This window comes from Gouania willdenowi, chromosome 13 (genome assembly GCF_900634775.1).
Source record: "Gouania willdenowi chromosome 13, fGouWil2.1, whole genome shotgun sequence".
NCBI lineage: Eukaryota > Metazoa > Chordata > Actinopteri > Blenniiformes > Gobiesocidae > Gouania > Gouania willdenowi.
In genome coordinates this window covers 26281454-26300078 of record NC_041056.1, presented here as the reverse complement: position 1 = coordinate 26300078, position 18625 = coordinate 26281454, and the positions used below count along the sequence as shown (strand labels likewise).

At 42.0% G+C, this 18625-nt stretch overlaps 1 protein-coding gene across 1 annotated transcript in view; it reads right to left on the bottom strand.

The window, feature by feature from the left end:
* The window catches only part of kcnj5 (potassium inwardly rectifying channel subfamily J member 5), a 40206-nt gene extending 23547 nt beyond the window's left edge, over nucleotides 1-16659 (bottom strand). Inside the window, exon 1 of the mRNA XM_028465257.1 lies at nucleotides 16475-16659. The gene's annotated coding sequence lies outside the window, so the exon portion shown is untranslated. The remainder of the gene's footprint in view (nucleotides 1-16474) is intronic.
* Between the last annotated feature and the right edge of the window lie 1966 nt (nucleotides 16660-18625).

Sequence of the window (18625 nt, the reverse complement as noted above, 5' to 3'; positions counted from 1 at the left end):
ATAAATGACACTATAAATAGATAGTAAAATTAAACAAAAGCGTATTATGTGATCCAAAAAGTTAGGTCGATCAATGGAAAGTCTTTTAAACAAAGCTAAGTTGAATGAAAAAGTATCAGAGATTAAAAGTAGGGAAATCTGCTGACAGAACTGTATTTTGGTCACTCATAAAAAAACATCACTATTAAATGCATAACCTTTGTGTGTAAGTTTTATGACCCATAAAAAAAAGTTTGTCATTTTCCTGTTACGTTTGACTAAATATATATTTTTATTTTTTAAATGAATATACATTCAATATAAAGATGCAAGAAGGGAAATATCCAATCAAAAAATAAAAAGAAGCCACATAGCCCTTTTCACCTTGTAAAAAAAAAAAAAAACAGGCTACATACTGTGTATTAAATCTGCCAAAAATGAAAAATGGAGGAGCTCAGAGCAGCTTCCTCAGAGTTCACCTTGAAGATAATTTGCCCATTTCTCTTCCACGTCTAACTATTAATGCTGGTTTGAAAGAGTTGATATCTCCATGTTCAACTGTCCCTGACACGAAGCCTGGCGTTAGGTGTGGATCAATTTGATGTATCAATGAGTCAATGACTATTCCATTGTAGTTGACCCATGCTTAATACTTAGTATGTGTATGCTTTTGCCACATTTTGTTGTAGGTTTTGTTGCAGTAAATGAACTGCATGGTGCGCACTTTTCCTTCAGCACATTTGTGCTCAAATTATTATTTTGCTATTGAAAATAGAATGTATGAATCTGTGCGTAGGACTGGATCCATCCTTTGAACATCCGAATCAGTGTGGATGTGAGCACACATGTGCCCCCTTCCTGACCACACCCTCATTCCTGCAAATCATATTAAAGTGAGAGAGGCATCGGGATTCTCCTCAGTGTGTTCAGAAAAATGCCACTCTTACCACCAGTAACACAGCAAAGAAGATATTTTTTTTTAAACATTAGACAGGTCGCAACATGTATGACAGAGATGCTTGAACAGTGAACATACTTGTTAATACCACAGTTTAGGGATTGGACAATGAGTTACACAAACACCAGTAGTCTGAGTTTTGCAGCAAACAGCATCATCCCGAAGCGACAAGCAACCCCGCCCCAAACCCGGTATATTTATAGACGCCAGCACCGGCGCGGCAGGCCGCCCCAGGCCCACACACAGCGGAGACAAGACTAGCACCAAACCACACCCGAATAGAAGAGGCACCCCCATGGACCACCAGACCGACACCGCCAGCAAAGACCCCACAAAGACCCCGAGGTACTTGAACTCCTCCACCTGGGGCAGAACCTCATCTCCAACCCGGAGAAGGCTCTCCACCTTTTTCCGGCCGAGAACCATGGACTCGGATTTGGAGGTGCTGATTCTCATTCCGGCCGCTTCACACTCGGCTGCGAACCGATCCAGTGAGAGTTGAAGGTCACGGTATGTTGGAGCCAACAGGACCACATCATCTGCAAAAAGCAGTGATGCAATGCTGAGGCCCCCGAACCGGACCCCCTCAACGCCCTGACTGCGCCTAGAAATTCTGTCCATAAAAGTTATGAACAGAATCAGTGACAAAGGGCAGCCCTGGCGGAGTCCAACCCTCACCGGAAACGATTTCGACTTACTGCCGGCAATGCGGACCAGACTCTGACTCCGGTCATACAGGGAGCGAACAGTTCCTATCAGGAGGTTCGATACCCCATACTCCCAGAGGACCCCCCACAGGAATCCCCGAGGGACACGGTCAAATGCCTTTTCCAGGTCCACAAAACACATGTGGACTGGGTGGGCAAATTCCCATGACCCCTCAAGGATCCTGCTGAGGGTGTAGAGCTGGTCCACAGTTCCACGGCCAGGACGAAAACCACATTGCTCCTCCTGAATCCGAGGTTCAACTATCCGGCGGACCCTCCTCTCCAGTACCCCTGAATAGACCTTACCAGGGAGGCTGAGGAGTGTGATCCCTCTATAATTGGAACACACCCTCCGGTCCCCCTTCTTAAAAAGGGGGACCACCACCCCGGTCTGCCAATCCAGAGGCACTGCCCCCGATGTCCACGCGATGTTGCAGAGTCGTGTCAGCCCCACAACATCCAAGGCCTTGAGGAACTCCGGGCGGATCTCATCCACCCCCGGAGCCCTGCCACCGAGGAGCTTTTTAACCACCTCGGCAACCTCAGCCCCAGAGATAGGAGAGCCCACTCTCGGGTCCCTGGGCCCTGCTTCCTGAGTGGAAGGCGTGTCGGTGGGATTGAGGAGGTCTTCGAAGTATTCCCCCCACCGATCCACAACGTCTCGAGTCGAGGTCAGCAGCGCACCATCCGCACCATACATAGTGTTGACGGTGCACTGCTTCCCCCTCCTGAGACGCCGGATAGTGGTCCAGAATCTCTTCGAAGCCGTTCTCCATGGCCTCACCAAACTCCTCCCATGTCCGGGCTTTTGCCTCGGCGACCGCCGTGGCTGCACTCCGCTTGGCCCGTCGGTACCTGTCTGCTGCCTCCGGAGTCCCACAGGCCAAAAAGGCCCGGTAGGACTCCTTCTTCAGCTTGACGGCATCCCTCACCCCCGGTGTCCACCAACGGGTTTGGGTATTGCCGCCACGACAGGCACCGACTACCTTGCGGCCACAGCACCGATCAGCCGCCTCAGCAACAGAGGCACGGAACATGGCCCACTCGGACTCAATGTCCCCCGCCTCCTCCGAGACATGGTTGAAGTTTTCCCGAAGGTGGGAGTTGAAGCTCCTTCTGACGGGAGACTCTGCCAGGCGTTCCCAGCAGACCCTCACTATACGTTTGGGTCTGCCAGGTCTAACCGGCATCCTCCCCCGCCATCGGAGCCAACTCACCACCAGGTGGTGATCAGTTGAAAGCTCCGCCCCTCTCTTTACCCGAGTGTCCAAGACATGCGGCCGCAAGTCCGATGACACGACTACGAAGTCGATCATCGAACTGCGGCCTAGGGTGTCCTGGTGCCAAGTGCACATATGGACACCCTTATGCTTGAACATGGTGTTTGTTATGGACAATCTGTGACGAGCACAGAAGTCCAACAACAAAACACCGCTCAGGTTCCGATCAGGGGGGCCGTTCCTCCCAATCACGCCCCTCCAGTTCTCACTGTCGCTGCCAACGTGAGCGTTGAAGTCCCCCAGCAGAACGAGGGAATCCCCAGAAGGAGCACTCTCCAGTACTCCCTCTAAGGAATCCAAGAAGGGTGGATACTCCGAGCTGCTGTTTGGCCCATAGGCACAAACAACAGTCATAATCCGTCCCCCCATCTGAAGGCGGAGGGAGGCTACCCTCTCGTCTACCGGGGTAAACTCCAACGTATAGGCACTAAGTCGGGGGGAAAGAAGTATAGCCACCCCGGCCCGGCGCCTCTCACCATTGGCGACTCCAGAGTAGAAGAGAGTCCAACCCCTGTCGACACATTGCACCGGCCTCATATGATCCCTCCTGCGGGTGATGGGCCTACGGGAGGGCGGGCCCACGTTGTCCTTTCGGGCTCTGCCCGGCCGGGGCCCGTGGGCAAAGCCCCGGCCACCAGGCGCTCGCCCTCGAGCCCCAACCCTGGGCCTGGCTCCAAGGTGGGGCCCCGGTAGCGCCAATCCGGGCGACGTGAACTGCCTTTGTTGTTTAATGTACATATATGGCTATTGAACCGCTCTTAGTCGGACCCGTCACCTGGGACCTGTTTGCCTTGGGAGACCCTACCAGGGACATTAAGCCCCCGACAACATAGCTCCCAGGATCATTCGGGTACTCAAACCCCTCCACCACGTTAAGGTGGCGGTTCATGGAGGAGTGGTGCGTATACACCTATATTTTATTTGTCATTCCTCTTGATTGAAATTTCCACAAGATGGTTCCAAACCTCAATTTAAACTGAAAAGACAAATAAATTCTGCAATTCCTGTGTTTATTTGTTGTAACATGCAATCATTACATGTCAAAAGTCAAGTAAAATAGTGAAGTGCTTTTAAATTCAAGTAAAGCAAACACAGGTACACTCCAAGCAAACACAGGTACACTCCAAATGTAAGTGTTGAACAAAAAGTTAACTGAAATATTTCAATCTCACTGCAGACCAAACACACCAATGTCAAAACAAACACAAAGTCTGTGTTTCGTGCAAACAGTGTTTTTGCAAAAAAAAAAAAAAATGTTAAAAGTTGACAGGAATTTTGAAATAATGACTATTATGTGTTATTATGAGCCATTTATTAACGTTACGTACATGTAGAGTCATACAAAGAGGCAAAATCTTGAAATACGATTTTAACAAACACAAAAAATACAATTAAAATAAATTATATGAATTGTTTTCACTTAAGTTACAAAGTCAAATTAAATAAATAAATAAATAGAAATGTGCAAACATGGCCAAGGGGTAAAACCAAGAAACTCAGAAGCTTTAGTGATTGACAAGCCTACAACATGAAAAATGTGAAAGCTATTAGTTATTTCATAATAGATATTCCATTTCAGTCAGTGTACTGTATTTACATCAGATATTTGTTTCGACCAGCGGATGGTGCTGGTAAGCCAGTGGTCGGTTGGCATGCAGCTATTCTAGCAGTGAAGAAGAGATGCTATGCACTAGCAGACAGAGCTAATAGAAAAATGTGACTTTTACAGATATTCACGTAATATTACAGATATTTGGTGCTAAAGGGGTAAGGAATCATTTATGAACATGTTTAAGAGTAGTCAGCAATTACAGTTTTGATGTGCGCAGTGCACAGCAGTACCAGTATAATGCAAGTGGGGTGGCCAGGGGGCCTTAAGCAGCCACTTAGTCTGCATATAGGCCACACCTGGAAGATTCTCTTCTCTTGACTCAGGAACACTTGAGCTCTGAGTGACTATTGGGTACTTGGCCACCTCCCTGACTGATTCTTTCTGGGCCCTTCCGCAGAATTGTTCCTCAGGACAATCCTGTCTCAGAGGTCTAGAGACAATTCCTTTGACTTCATGCTTGGTTTGTGCTCTGATATGAACTGTCAACTTTGAGACCTTATTGAGGCAGGTATGTGTCTTTCAAATAATCGCCAATCAACTGAATTAACTCCAGGTGAACCCCACATAAGCTGAAGAAACATCTTAAGGATGGTCAGTAGGAATCACACGACTGATCATCCTTCATCCTGATCACAAATTAAATTAAGAAATGGGTGCATCACTAAAAAAACTGCAGATTTGTTGGTGAAACTGGCTGTCGAGCAACCAGAAGAAGAGATGCAGTTAGAAACTAAAAGATATATTACAATTACCAGACAATAGGGAGCTGCAGGTTAGAGTTACAGATTTTAAAATACATGAAAAATCCTCCCTTTTTTGCCATGTGCAAGTTTGTAGGATGCACCTATAGATGCCATCCCCCCCCACTCTCACACATAAAAAAAAATACTACAACAACGTCATGTTCAATTACTTGCCTTTTTAAAACCTGGTATTTACATTAGAACCAACAAGGAAATGTGATGGATTATGTATCCAGATATCTCAAAGGGAAGCCCAATAAAAGTATCATCCTGATTATATAAACAATTTTGGTGAAGATGTTTAGTATGTTCAGATGTCCAGTAAAACAATCACTAAAATATTTAGTCTAATAATATCAAGCATCAACACCTAATTGCACAGCTGTAGACAAGAACAGCCTGACAGAATTATAATAGCTATATATTGTGTGTCTAGTTAGTAAACACGTAATTTTTTCTGGCTCTAACAATGCACTGTTGCAATATATTATTAATGAATGCACAGATTGCATTCCAATTATCCAACCCTTTACACTTGAACGTGTGTCTTTTGGGGCAATGAGGGGTCTGATTGTAGATTTTCTTTTGTGCACATTTTCATCTTGAACATTTTGTTTTCCTAAACCATGTCAGAAAAAAAGAAGTTCAGCTTTGACATTTACCAAATTACAGCAAACAAACAATAATTTAACAATTAAAAGAAATAAAAGCTACTCGAGGGATTCATGCTGCATCCACAATTATCACTGGGTTTCTCAGTTTTTCAACCACTGACACACCCAGGGTTAGAGAAACCAATTATTCACTGAGGACGTTACAAGAAACCAATGCTAAATTCACATGAGGTCTCTAAAGAGTCATCCTTTTCTTTGCTCTACCAATTCACAGGTAAAGTTTGCACATTTGGGAGATTTACAATATAAGAAAGTAAAAAGAAAACTTTAACTTATTAAGAAAAACATCAATAGTAATGTGGTTAGAGCAACACATTGCAATACTACATTGCATAGTGTGTGCATGCAGGAATGTCAAATAAAGCTCCAGATTTTTGCAGAAATCTCATAACACCTTTTGCTTTTAAGCTTTGTGCACAGTGTTACCTTATAGAGCCTCAGTGTGTTGTTTGAACATCAACTACTTTTAATTTAGCACGACAACAACGGGTGACCAAACAAACAAAAGGACATGGGTAAATTACTTTTTCTTCCTGACCTTAACAAAATCATTTTGACCTTTCGCTTGTCTGTCTTTGATGTTACTCTATTTGATTTCTGCCGAGTGAGAAAAAGAAATGCAAGAGTGAGCGTGGAGGAGCGAGAGGAACACGTCACAAGCCACATCCACACAGGAATCCAGTGTTGACATTGATGGTCTAAAGCAAAGGACAGAGTGACGTGACAGGCATCTGAACAGTAGAGGACAGACATGAAGGAACAGAGGTATACGGAACACACATAAATCGTTCAAAAACTTCTCAGTCTCACTTTCTGACTTGTTTAGGGTGGTTTTATGAATTAAACATACACACCAGGGGATTTATGAACTCAGTCCTTTGCGTGTTTCAACATTTTCTTTTTTAAAACTTAAGTTAGAGGTGTTTGAACATGGAGACTAGCTCTGAGGGCTTTATCTCTGTGGCTTAAGAGGGTAACAAGCATTTATCATGCTACCAGGAGAGTGACAGGATGTTTTGCCCGGATTGTGTTTGTCCTTTGATAACGGCAATGCTCTTCTGTTGAGTGTAAAGTCAAAGGATGCCGGTAAAACCAGGAAACTTGGCTCTGTAGCAAAATCGTCTGTTCATATATTTTCCCTACTTGCTGACACAGCACATTGTTGACAATAACTTCAACAAAGCGCAATGGGCCTTTTCTTCTAACTTGTAGTACAAGTGCTATTCATTTCCCCCCAAGGCCAATATCGTTCAGAGCGGCTCTCACTGTGGACACTTTTATTCACCTTCAGAACCTGGAAATATTACTCATGTCTCTGCCTTATTCTGAAAGCTATGAGAAATGATTTTAATACATTTTTACTATCTTTATTTGTAAAGCTAACTAGACAAACTGAATTTTCCCGAGAAAATGCAATGATGATGCGTGAGCGGAACCTCTCAGAGTCAGTATAACAGAGTCAGTAATCCTGACTAATAGCAGGGAGTACTGTGTTCATTTTCCTCGTAGAATTAAATGGGAACATTTTCATTTGTTTTTGCCAATTAATCAATAACGGTTAAACTTACAAAGATACCATGAGTGTCTTAAGTATTCTGTAGGCTGTGGTACTCTGGTTGGGAAAATTCTTCCTAAAGTTCGATTTTTTTAGGAGCCAAACTCAGATGAGGTGATGTGTTCTCTTGTTGTTTGATTTAATGTGTCGTGGCGGTAAGAGAAAAAAAATCAATGGATTACCATCTCAAATGGACTATTTCTGTCATCAGAACTGCGGTGAGTAAACCGCTGACTGTAATTATGAATTACTTCCATAAAAACACCCACACTTTCTGAAGCAGCATTTGTCGGACTCAATAAGAATAGATGCTTAAGTAAGGCGAGGCAAGGCAAGCCAAATGTATTTGTATAGCGCTTTTCATACACAAGGCAACTCAGTGTGCTTTACAGCTTAAAATCTGTAAAAAAAAGTTTAGCCATGTATTTTGATTCAAAGTGCACTTTATTGTCCAGAAACAATAACAAGAGTGAGAACAGCTAAAGAAAGCATGTATGTTTATTAGCTGTGAATCTTCCACACACCAAACACATAAGCTGCTCTGCTGTAAAACAAGCCTTTTTCAAAGACAAAGTTTACCATTTTAAAACATCTGATACTGTAATTAAAAGCATAGAATGCTTTCTTTATAACTTCAACTAGCATATTTGCAAAAAATAAATCAATAAAAATCACTATTTTCTCGCTTTTTCTGTATTTCTCTCCAACTCGTAGTGGAGTCACATTCATTTCAGTTCATGAGCCAAATACAGACCAGTTTGATCTCAAGTGGGACGTGTTAGGTGTGAAAGAGAGTAATTTTAATATTAATGTGCCCTAGTCTATGATATAAGCATGTGAAAACAATGAGCCCAGGCAAATATCGGGGAGTTTTGTTGAATTTGTGTATTTTGAGGGACAGAGGTATCTACAACTGAATCATTGATAATTTTCCACAATGATTCGTGTTTTTCCTTTTTGCACTTTCTCCTGCAGGCCAAATTGGATGCTCTAAAGGGCCTGATTTGATCCCCGGGCCTTGAGTTTGAAATATATGCTATACATTCTCACTAATTAAGGAAATGCTTCTAGTCCGTAGCAAAATCAAGTGTCCTGACTTTAGTACGGCAACAGCATTTATGCTTTTTTTATTACCTCAGTTGCAGTCCCGCTTTGGAGCATGACAGGCTTACAAATTACAGCTGGATGCTGCAAACTCAGCAGTGGCCCATAGTTTAGAATATGAATTTGACTAATAGTGGGCACTCATCCATAGAGTTAGAGGTCAAGTCCTGTAGTTTTCTCTTGACTCATCAAACACAATGCAGACACTGAAGAGACAGAGAAAAATAGAAGAAGCATAGGCACAAACGGCTAATACTACAGGAAGAGAAAAGAAAAATAAGAAATAGAGGTGTACATTGCAAAGTAATTCAATTGGAGTCATTCCAGTTTATCTGCCGTGTCCTTGGCCAGGGTAGGTATGGTAGCACTGGTACTTTCTCTTGCCTAGATTTCCATGTCTTCTCTTTCACTTCTCTTTGACTCATCGTTACTGGACGTATCATGATTGTGACCAAGGCTAAGATTGGCTCATAAAATACCATGGCTTCATCCCTATCTCTGCTCACTTATGACACTTTGAGGTCGGCTGGGTCAAATGACTAAAAACGTCCTTAGCTGTGTTGGCTTCAGGCCCAACACATACACACACAGCCTCTACCATTTTCCTATTATGCCTGATAGTAGACTGAGTGTATCCAGTTGTGTCCTTCTCATGAGTGACCTTCTCAGGAGTGACACTGCTTCATCGAGACATTCGACTCAAAGTTGAGACTTGATTTTCCTAATGATATATTTACACACTCACAAGCATCTCTCTGCCTGCCCCTCACCCTGTGATTATAAAACTATCTATGCACATCTTCAGAAAGTAATTACCACGGCACTTACTCAACATGCCAAAAAAAAAAATCCCTAGGGAGAGAAAATGATCTACTTTTTCATGAATACAGTATATCTCAGATGTTTCACACTCCTGCTTGAGTGTAGGTACGTGGGATCAACACCCAACACCCACTGTAGCCAAGAAACGCCCTCTTCCGTTATCGTTCTTTAGTGTGAACAATGTGATACAGAGACATTGAATGTCTAGAGTGGGTGGTTAGTAAAGGTGGGACGTTATATTGTGCAACAAGATATTGTGATATTAAAACATCACAAGGAGTATTGTTGTATTTTATTCAGTTAAAAAGGTCATATACCCTGAGTGTGTAAGTATATCCAGAGTTGTATACAGTCAAATAAAAGCATGGATTTGTTTTTGGTCCTTCTCCAAAAATATTGTATAGTATCATATTGCATTGTGAACTCGACGTGTCGTCCCACCAGTGGTTGTATGGACCCTCATACATATTTTGTTCTCCATAACAAAAATTGATAACAAATGTTATTGCTCATGTCTATTGATACAGTTCTCTGATTTTTACTTTGGGCGCTTTTCTCACACGAGATTAGGTTTGTCAGCTTTACTCACACCAAAGTTTCTATCCATGCATGTTTTGCAAAGTTTGAAGTAAACTTTGGTCCATATAAAAACATGGGTATCGTAGATCTTGGTGAGCCTACAGGATTTTTTTTTGTCCTGTGCTGCTGTATTTGTCATATATAAAGATTAGGCGGTAACACTTTACTTCAAGTTTTACACATAAGGCTGACATGAGGCTGTCATTAGCATGAATAAGGTGTCATGAAAGCTGTCATTAAGTGTCATTTGCTAAATTATGACATCTTTGGAGCTATGTTGGCATTTTTGGTTTAAGTGGAGGAATCTAGTGGGGATAGGTAGGGTTAAGGTTATGGTGACCGTGGCTCAGGTGGTAGAGGGGTAGTCTTCTGATCAAAAGGTTGGGGGTTTGATCCCTGTCTATAGCTGAGTTTACATGGGAGCTTCAATTCCTCTTTAAAGCGGAACAAAAGTTAAATCCTCTTTAAACTGACCTTCTAAACACTTAATTCCTAATGCTAATTAATTTTTGAATTAAACTAAAATTCGAAAAGGTGGCTGGTTTATTCTGATTTCAATTCCAAATTAAATAATTCCTCTATCTTGTAAACACTTAATTCTGACATTAACACGAACAAATGGACGTATTACAGACATGGACATCGCCAAACAGAACAGGCTTCATTGGACGTGTGATACTAAGACCCGGAGATGAAGTAAATGCATCCCCATACTGCTGCACAGGCTGTAATATCACCAACTGTATCATTGTAAAGGTTGTCAGAGCTACTATCTTTACCAGGGAGCAAATTTTTTTTCCTGGTTATTTTTTTTTGGAGGTTTACTGGGCTTTATTTACTGGTGATTACTTCCTATCTCCCTTTCGCTCTGTGGACCAAATTGTGTTATTGTCCAGCGGCTGCTTCAGAACTACAATCAAAATAAAAGTGAAAACACGTCTCATGTGTGGTCTTCTGTGTTGTAGCCAACAATAAAAGGTTTGTTGTGTGTTTTTCTCGATAAATATGATACTATTTATCTGTCCAATCAGAGCCCTTCCCAACCCCCAGACCTAAAGCTGAATTGAATAAAGCCAAATAACCTGTTATTTACGTAAACCTCAATTTGGAATTACTATAACCATGTAAACACAAAGCAACACTTTAATTCCAAATGATTTCATTTGGAATAACTAATTCCAAATTAGAAAACATCATGTAACTGTGGCCTATGTGTCGAAGACACTGAACCCTAAGTTGCTCCCACTGGTCGACTAACGCCTTTAGTGTAAATGGGAGAATGAGTTAATATTGATATACTTCAGTGTGGGGATAGCTGCTTGGATGGCTGCTTCCCCTTCTGCCCATATAAGGCAATTTTGTGTAAAAAAAAAAAAAAAAGAAAAGAAAAAGTTGTCTAAACACTAAAAGATCAGCAAAAAGCTTGACTTATGTTTAGTGTTGATTTTTTTTGATTGGTCTTTTAAAAAAAAAAAAAGCATATTCTCATTCTCCTTTTTTAAATGTTGGAGGCAATAATACCCCAAACAAGCAGTTGTAAACTATGTTGGTTCAAAAAAAATGTAATGATTATCGTATGTGTGACAGTAAACCCAACCAAATGAAAATGCAAAGATTTGACACTGCACGAAATGCAACCATTTCTACCCAAAGCTTTAGTAGAATGAAAAAATCCATAATCTCAGCAGACTCCACGTGGTTCATTAGTCTCCAACACTTTGCAGAGAAGAGAAAAAGAGGCATTGCAGCAAAGTCAAGGAGTGAAAAACAAATGCTGAAGGAGCAAAAGGTCAGACGATCGCGATTGGAATTCCCAACACGCTTCACAGCGTTCCTGTGATCGTACAACTGAGTTTATTTTTCCTCAAGAGTCATCACACTGAGCCAATTTGAAAGGAGATTATGATGTGACGGTTACATGCTGAAAATTCATTGCTTTGTCTGGCTGAGTAATGCATTTTTTCTAAACTCTGCTGCCGACGGATGATGACAAGCTGCAATTAAGTTCCTGGCAAAAAAGGGGAAAGCGACGCATTTTGTGAAGTGTAAGAGAGACTTTTCAAAGAAAGTTCTGTATTTGTGCTACTGAAATCTATACTATGATTCAAGGATTGTGTGTGTGTGTGTGTGTGTGTGTGTGTGTGTGTGTGTGTGTGTGTGTGTGTGTGTGTGTGTGTGTGTGTGTGTGTGTGTGTGTGTGTGTGTGTGTGTGTGTGTGTGTGTGTGTGTGTGTGTGTGTGTGTGTGTGTGTGTGTGTGTGTGTGTGTGTGTGTGTGTGCGTGCGTGCGTGCGTGCGTGTGTGTGGAGCAAATATCTCCCCGATGCGGTGCGAGTTCGACCTGAAACGGGTTCCAAATACTATATTAATATAGCATATTTTACATGCAGAGCAAAAACTTGATTACATGAATGGATCCAGATGGAGTGGCGACCATGTGTTTTTTGCTTATAGAACCCTTATCAAATTGTCACTATAAAAATAAAAATAAGATTTTCTTACACTTCAAAAGATATATGCATAATTAGGGATGGGAAATGATAAACAGAATCTAAAAAAAAAATAAATCAGAATCGTAAAAATCTTAACAATTTGGTTCTTTATCGACTCTTTTATCGAGAAGTTAAAGAGAACAAACAGGTTGATTACCATGCAAACTAAATCAGTAACTCACTGCTTGGTGACTTTTGTCTCTCCTGGCCTGTAATTTCACTTTTCCCTACCTCGGTGAAAGGAGAAGCCAGAGCCAGACCACTTGAACTGGATAGAGCCAGTCACTCCTTTTTCATGGTTGTCCAAATGAAATGCATGAGGAAGCATTCATTTAATGTTAACAGTTAGTTACAGCAGGTTATACAATGAGGCAAATGGTGCTAGCATGATAGGCAGTGTTAGTTAGTTAGTTGTTTAGTTAGTTACTGGGTGAGGACGTGCTAACCTTGGCGCTGATGCTGGGTTGAGATTCACCCCGGAATTTGCGACAAAGTTAAGTCAAAGTCATTGCACGCTGTGTGCAAATGTTTCTGCAAGTTGCCAAGGTTCCATCTTTTCTTGTGAAATCATGGCTTGGATTTATATAGAGCTTTTTTCAAGGAGACACAAAGTGCTTACGGAAACCATTATTCATTCACACACACCAGTCATACTGGTGGTGGTAAGCTACAATGTGGGGGCACAATGACAGAAGCGTGGTTGTCATTCCGCGCCCACAGCCCCTCTGACCACCACCGACATTCATGCATAATTCATACCTATTCATACAAGGCAATGTAGGTAAAGTGCCTTGCCCAAGGATGCAACGACAATGACTTGGATAGAGCAGGATTTGAGCACCCAATCCTTCGGTTATTGGTTACAATGTAACCAAACTTTCGAGCATTTGTGCTGCTTGGGCGACATGTTTCCTGCTGGCTGCATTGGTGAATGACGTTGACACGCACGTTGCGTAACTTGTGTAAGCTACACCCTGTATGGGCTGTTGTCATTTGTGCACACTGGAATCAATAAGGATAATCATTAACCTAATTGGCAAAACACTGGGAACTGGTTTTTGATTCCCATCCCTATGCAAAAATGCACATGCATGGTTGTCCCCTACTTGCTCTTTGTGCACAGCTAAATTGTGAATTATCCTTGTCAAGAATAAATAAATACATTTGACCTCACTTTATAAAATCCAAATGCTGTTGTAGTTTAGTTGGCATTTTGTCTGAAGTAAGCAATGTTGAAGGCTCTCCTCGTGTAAAAGCGATGATATTTGCAAGTATAAATGCACAATTAAAATGTAAATGATCCTGTAATGCAATCAATCTTCTCTGCTTCAGATTTGTAGTTCTGTCTGGAATACCTAAACAGCTAAACATGCAAGGGTGAACATGTTTCGAAGATTGCTGGAGAACAAGAGATCATGCTAGATCCCTGTGGCTCGAAATGGAGCAAGAAAGATGCCATAAAAACTCCCATTTCATTCTCCATAACCTGGTCATGAGAGATAAGAGCATTAGTCATTGTAGGCTTGTTTCACAACCTGCAGCTTACCTGGCCATGAGAAGTGCAGAATGGAATGAAATCTGTGTAAGCTTACTATTAACCATCCTACGTAGCGTTTTTCTAAAATGAATGATAAATCAATACTATACTAGATGCTAGAACAGAACGACTACTGTTGCAGATAAGCAGCTGACAAAAGCAGAGAGCAGTGACCCTTAAAAATGTGTTTTTTATGTTTTTCCTATTCTTAAAACTGAACCTGTGCACATATTTTTTTATGGATGCATATGGAATGTATTGTCGATTTGTGCTGGTGTGCTCAACAGATAAGAAATAAACAAAAGGTGGTCTATTTACTATGAAAAGTGTTTGTGTTTGCTGTAAGCTTGAGCAGTGGCTGTAGTGCCCAGTGTTGTTTGATTAGACTGATGTAGGAAGTATTTGAATTGTAAAGTCAAAGCTAAAACTGTGAATGGGCTGTATCATAAATCAGGGACATACGTTTAGTGGGTGAGGCATACAAGGTGCAGGAGATACAAAGCCATTTGCATTAACTCAAGAATTATGGCAATGTAAACAGGAGGGGGTTTTTTTTGGGAGTCCGAAATCATACTCACATATACACCACTGCACAAGATTGACACGCAGCTCACAAGCTACAGGGCTTTTAAGACTTTTCAATTACACCATGTTTAATTTTCAAACGTACACACACTCAAAATATGCAGGAATATTTGGTTGGCAAATTCAGCAGGGATGCATAAATAAAGGAGCTGCTTCCAGCTCTGGAATCTTACAAGAAATCCCATGTGTCATTTTTTAATTGTGCTTTCTGACATTTACACATTTGAATTTCACTGACTACAACAGAGCGTATCCTCTTCTAAAGACAGTCTTTACTAAGCTCTCCTGCTCTGCTTTACAATGGCCTTTTTCTCTCTTTTATTCAATAGTTATTGAAATCAAAACCAGCGAGTCAGAGGGGTAATGTATCCAGCCCAGCTATGAGTTACAGCTACAATGACAGAACAAATAATAAGGTCATTAGACCAACCATCAAAAAGCATTAGTTCAGTTTATCCAATAGACTTTTTAAATGGCCAACCATTGAGCTGTGACAATGGACAACATAGACTACAGTGATAAATGTAGCTTGAAATGAGGTAAGTGGGTGGGATCTATTGAAAGCTGGAAATAAGAAATAACTAAAAGACGGGGCTTTGCTTTTCCGTCTTGCTCCAGCAGGTTACAAAGGCAAAGATGTGCTTAATGATGAGTGCGAAAATGGCTTGCACTTACTGCATGTGGGTGATTCCTCCGACTTCTTACCCGCGAGCAAATATTAAAAAATGATGATGAATGTCCAGCACATTGGCACATCAACGTTCCCTGATGACACAATAGCAGGGACGGACAAGCCCTTTGGGACAGCCAAGCTCGATTAATGTGGCCGCTGAGCCTGCTGCATTGTCATCAAAGTTTTACAGCAACAACTCTTGAGATGTTGTGTGTGTGTGTGTGTGTGTGTGTGTGTGTGTGTGTTTGTGTTTGTGTGTGTGCAGCCGCGTGCACTGAACTGGAGCTACAGAAGCAAGGGAAATAGTGCTCTCAATGTAAGGCTGGTGAGAATGTTTCAAGGGAATCAATATAGATGTGTTCTTTCTTTCTTTCTTAATGCATTAGTTTTAATGTACAACGTAGACAGCGATCACTACCCTTGGATTGTGGCTCCATCTTCTCCCTCTGTTGATTGCATTATGACATAGTGAAGCAAAGACATGCTGTGGAAAGTGTTAGCAGTACCTCCTACACACACACACACACACACACTTACATTAGCACACAAATGCACATTCACTGTACATTTGACCCTGCTGCTGCTGCACTTGTAAAACTCCTGCATTGCACTGAGAGAAACTAAAGCGCAGCAGCACACAGTGTTGACAGGCTTTTGCGTCAGAGAAATTTATTGCCTTTCTGATTATACCCTATCCCCCCCCTCCCCAACGCTCCCCCTCACCATGAGGACACGGAGATGCATGTTGGTGATCTCTGCATCTCTGCTGTGACACGAGATGGAGGATGCGAGATGTGATGATAGAGGTTGTAAGTGTTGTAGGACGATGATACGGCCGCTCTTTCCATCTACCCTTTGCCTCCCATGCTTTCATGCTGTCAAAAGTCTCACATCTTCTAGCAGGTTGAAATCTAGCATCAGGTTTCACTTTGCACTGATCACATCTTTGAGCTTTGGTGCTCACTTTCACAGTAAATCAGCGATAAGCCACTCAGTATGATTTCCCAATTTCAATCCCTACATGTGGTAGTGGTACCATCCACATCAGGCAGCATCGCTTTGTGATGCCACAGTTGAAGCGTTTTATTAGCAGCTTTACACACCTCCTCTCCTCTTTTTGCCTTCATCTCATCACATAGTTTTTTCTTTCTCTTGTCAGCACTGCACAATGCTTACCTTCAGGTCTCTGCAGGAGTAGCTAGCAGGCACCCTTCAAGGCATTTCACAGCTGCTCTTCTCTCCAGGACTGCGCACTCCTTTTCTGGCTTTGTTCAATGAGCAAGCCTCCTGCCTCCCCTCTTGCCAAGCAGCTCATTCTGCTGTTAGCCGCTCTCTGTCTACTCCTATATGAAAGGGGGGTCTGCGTGTGCTTGTGTGTGAGAGCAAGGAGTGAAGGGAAGAGAGTGGGAGAGAGAGAGAGAGGATGTGAGAGGAGATGGAAAGGATGTTAATATGCGTGTGTTCTCTGCTGAACATCCCGGAATTCTCACATCCACACAGAGGCTCCACTACTCGTCTCTGAGGATTTTCCCCTTTCTAAAGAGTGTGTGATTTTACGCCCATTTTCACAACACGTCGGCAACAGTGTGTACGCAGATACGCATCCACCACATGGTTCCCTTTTTTTTCTCTGCAAATAAAACGTGCTTGGGAAAAGTCAGGAATCATGACAGTGTTCACGACTGAGGGGTGAGCGGGCATGATGCAGATAAAAAGTGAGGCTGAAGGGCACCATGGTACTTCCTCTAAAAAGATTGTTTGGAGGCAGAGGTGTAAAGAGTACTGATATATCCTACTCAAGTAGAAGTACTATTAATTGATTGAAATTGTACTTAAGTACAAGTAAGTCTGACCTACTACAATTTTATTTTTTAATTTTATGTATAACTTACTAAGTCATACATAAAATTCTGGCTCTCACAGACCTGTAACTTCTTCTTTAAGAGGCTCCTCTGTCCTCCACTCATTACCTGTATTAATGGCACCTGTCATTATCAGTATAAAAGACACCTGTCCACAACCTCAAACAGTCACACTCCAAACTCCACTATGGCCAACACCAAAGAGCTGTCAAAGGACACCAGAAACCTGCACCAGGCTGGGAAGACTGAATCTGCAATAGGTTAGCAGATTGGGGTGAAAAAATCAACTGTGGAAGAAATTATTAGAAAATGGAAGACATACAAAACCACTGATAATCTCCCTCGATCTGGGGCTCCACGCAAGATCTCACGTGAATAACCTGCAGAGAGCTGGGACCAAAGTAACTAAGGCTACCATCAGTAACACATTACGCCATCAGAAACTCAAATCCTGCAGTGCCAGACGTGTCCCCCTGTTTAAGTCAGTACATGTTGTACACGTCTGAAGTTTGCTAGAGAGCATTTGGATGATCCAGAATAAGATTGGGAAATGTCATTTGGTCAAATGAAACCAAAATAAAACTTTTTGACAAAAACTCAACTCGTCATGTTTGGAGGAGAAAGAATGCTGAGTTGCATCCAAAGGACACCATACGGTAAAGCATGGGGGTGGTAACATCATACTTTGCGGCTGTTTCTCTGCAAAGGGACCAGGACGACTGATTCGTGTAAAGGAAAGAATGAATGGGGCCATGTATCGTGATATTTTGAGTGAAAACCTCCTTCCATCAGCAAGGGCATTGAAGATGAAACGTGGCTGGGTTTTTCAGCACGACAATGATCCCAAACACACCTCCCGGGAAACGAAGGAGTGGCTTTGTGAGAAGCATTTGAAGGTCCTGGAGTGGCCTAGCCAGTCTCGAGATCTTAACCCCATAGAAAGTCTTGCCCAGCGACAGCCCCAAAACATCACTGCTCTAGAGGAAATCTGCATGGAGGAATGGACCAAAATGCCAGCAACACTGTGTGAAAACCTTGTGAAGACTTACAGAAACAAAAGGTACATTACAAAGTATTGAGATGAACTTTTGTTATTGACCAAATACTTATTTTCCATCATAATTTACAAATAAATTCAATGAAAATCCTACAATGTGATTTTCTGGATTTTTTTTTTCTCATTTTGTCTCTCATAGTTGAGGTATACCTATGATGAAAACTTGCACAATTGGTTAGTGCAAACAGAAAACATTTAACAGTTTAAAAATCAATAAGAACATTAAAATCAGCAGTAAAAACATCAAATCAACAATAAAATCAAAATCTCCCTTTCGGTCATAAGCAGTAGAGAAAAAGAATGTCTTTAACTTAGATAACAACTAAAAGCAGCATAACCATGTTTGCTGTGAACTCTGGGCTCCACTATCTGACCTGTGTCCATAGATCTGCTGGGTTCATACCTGAC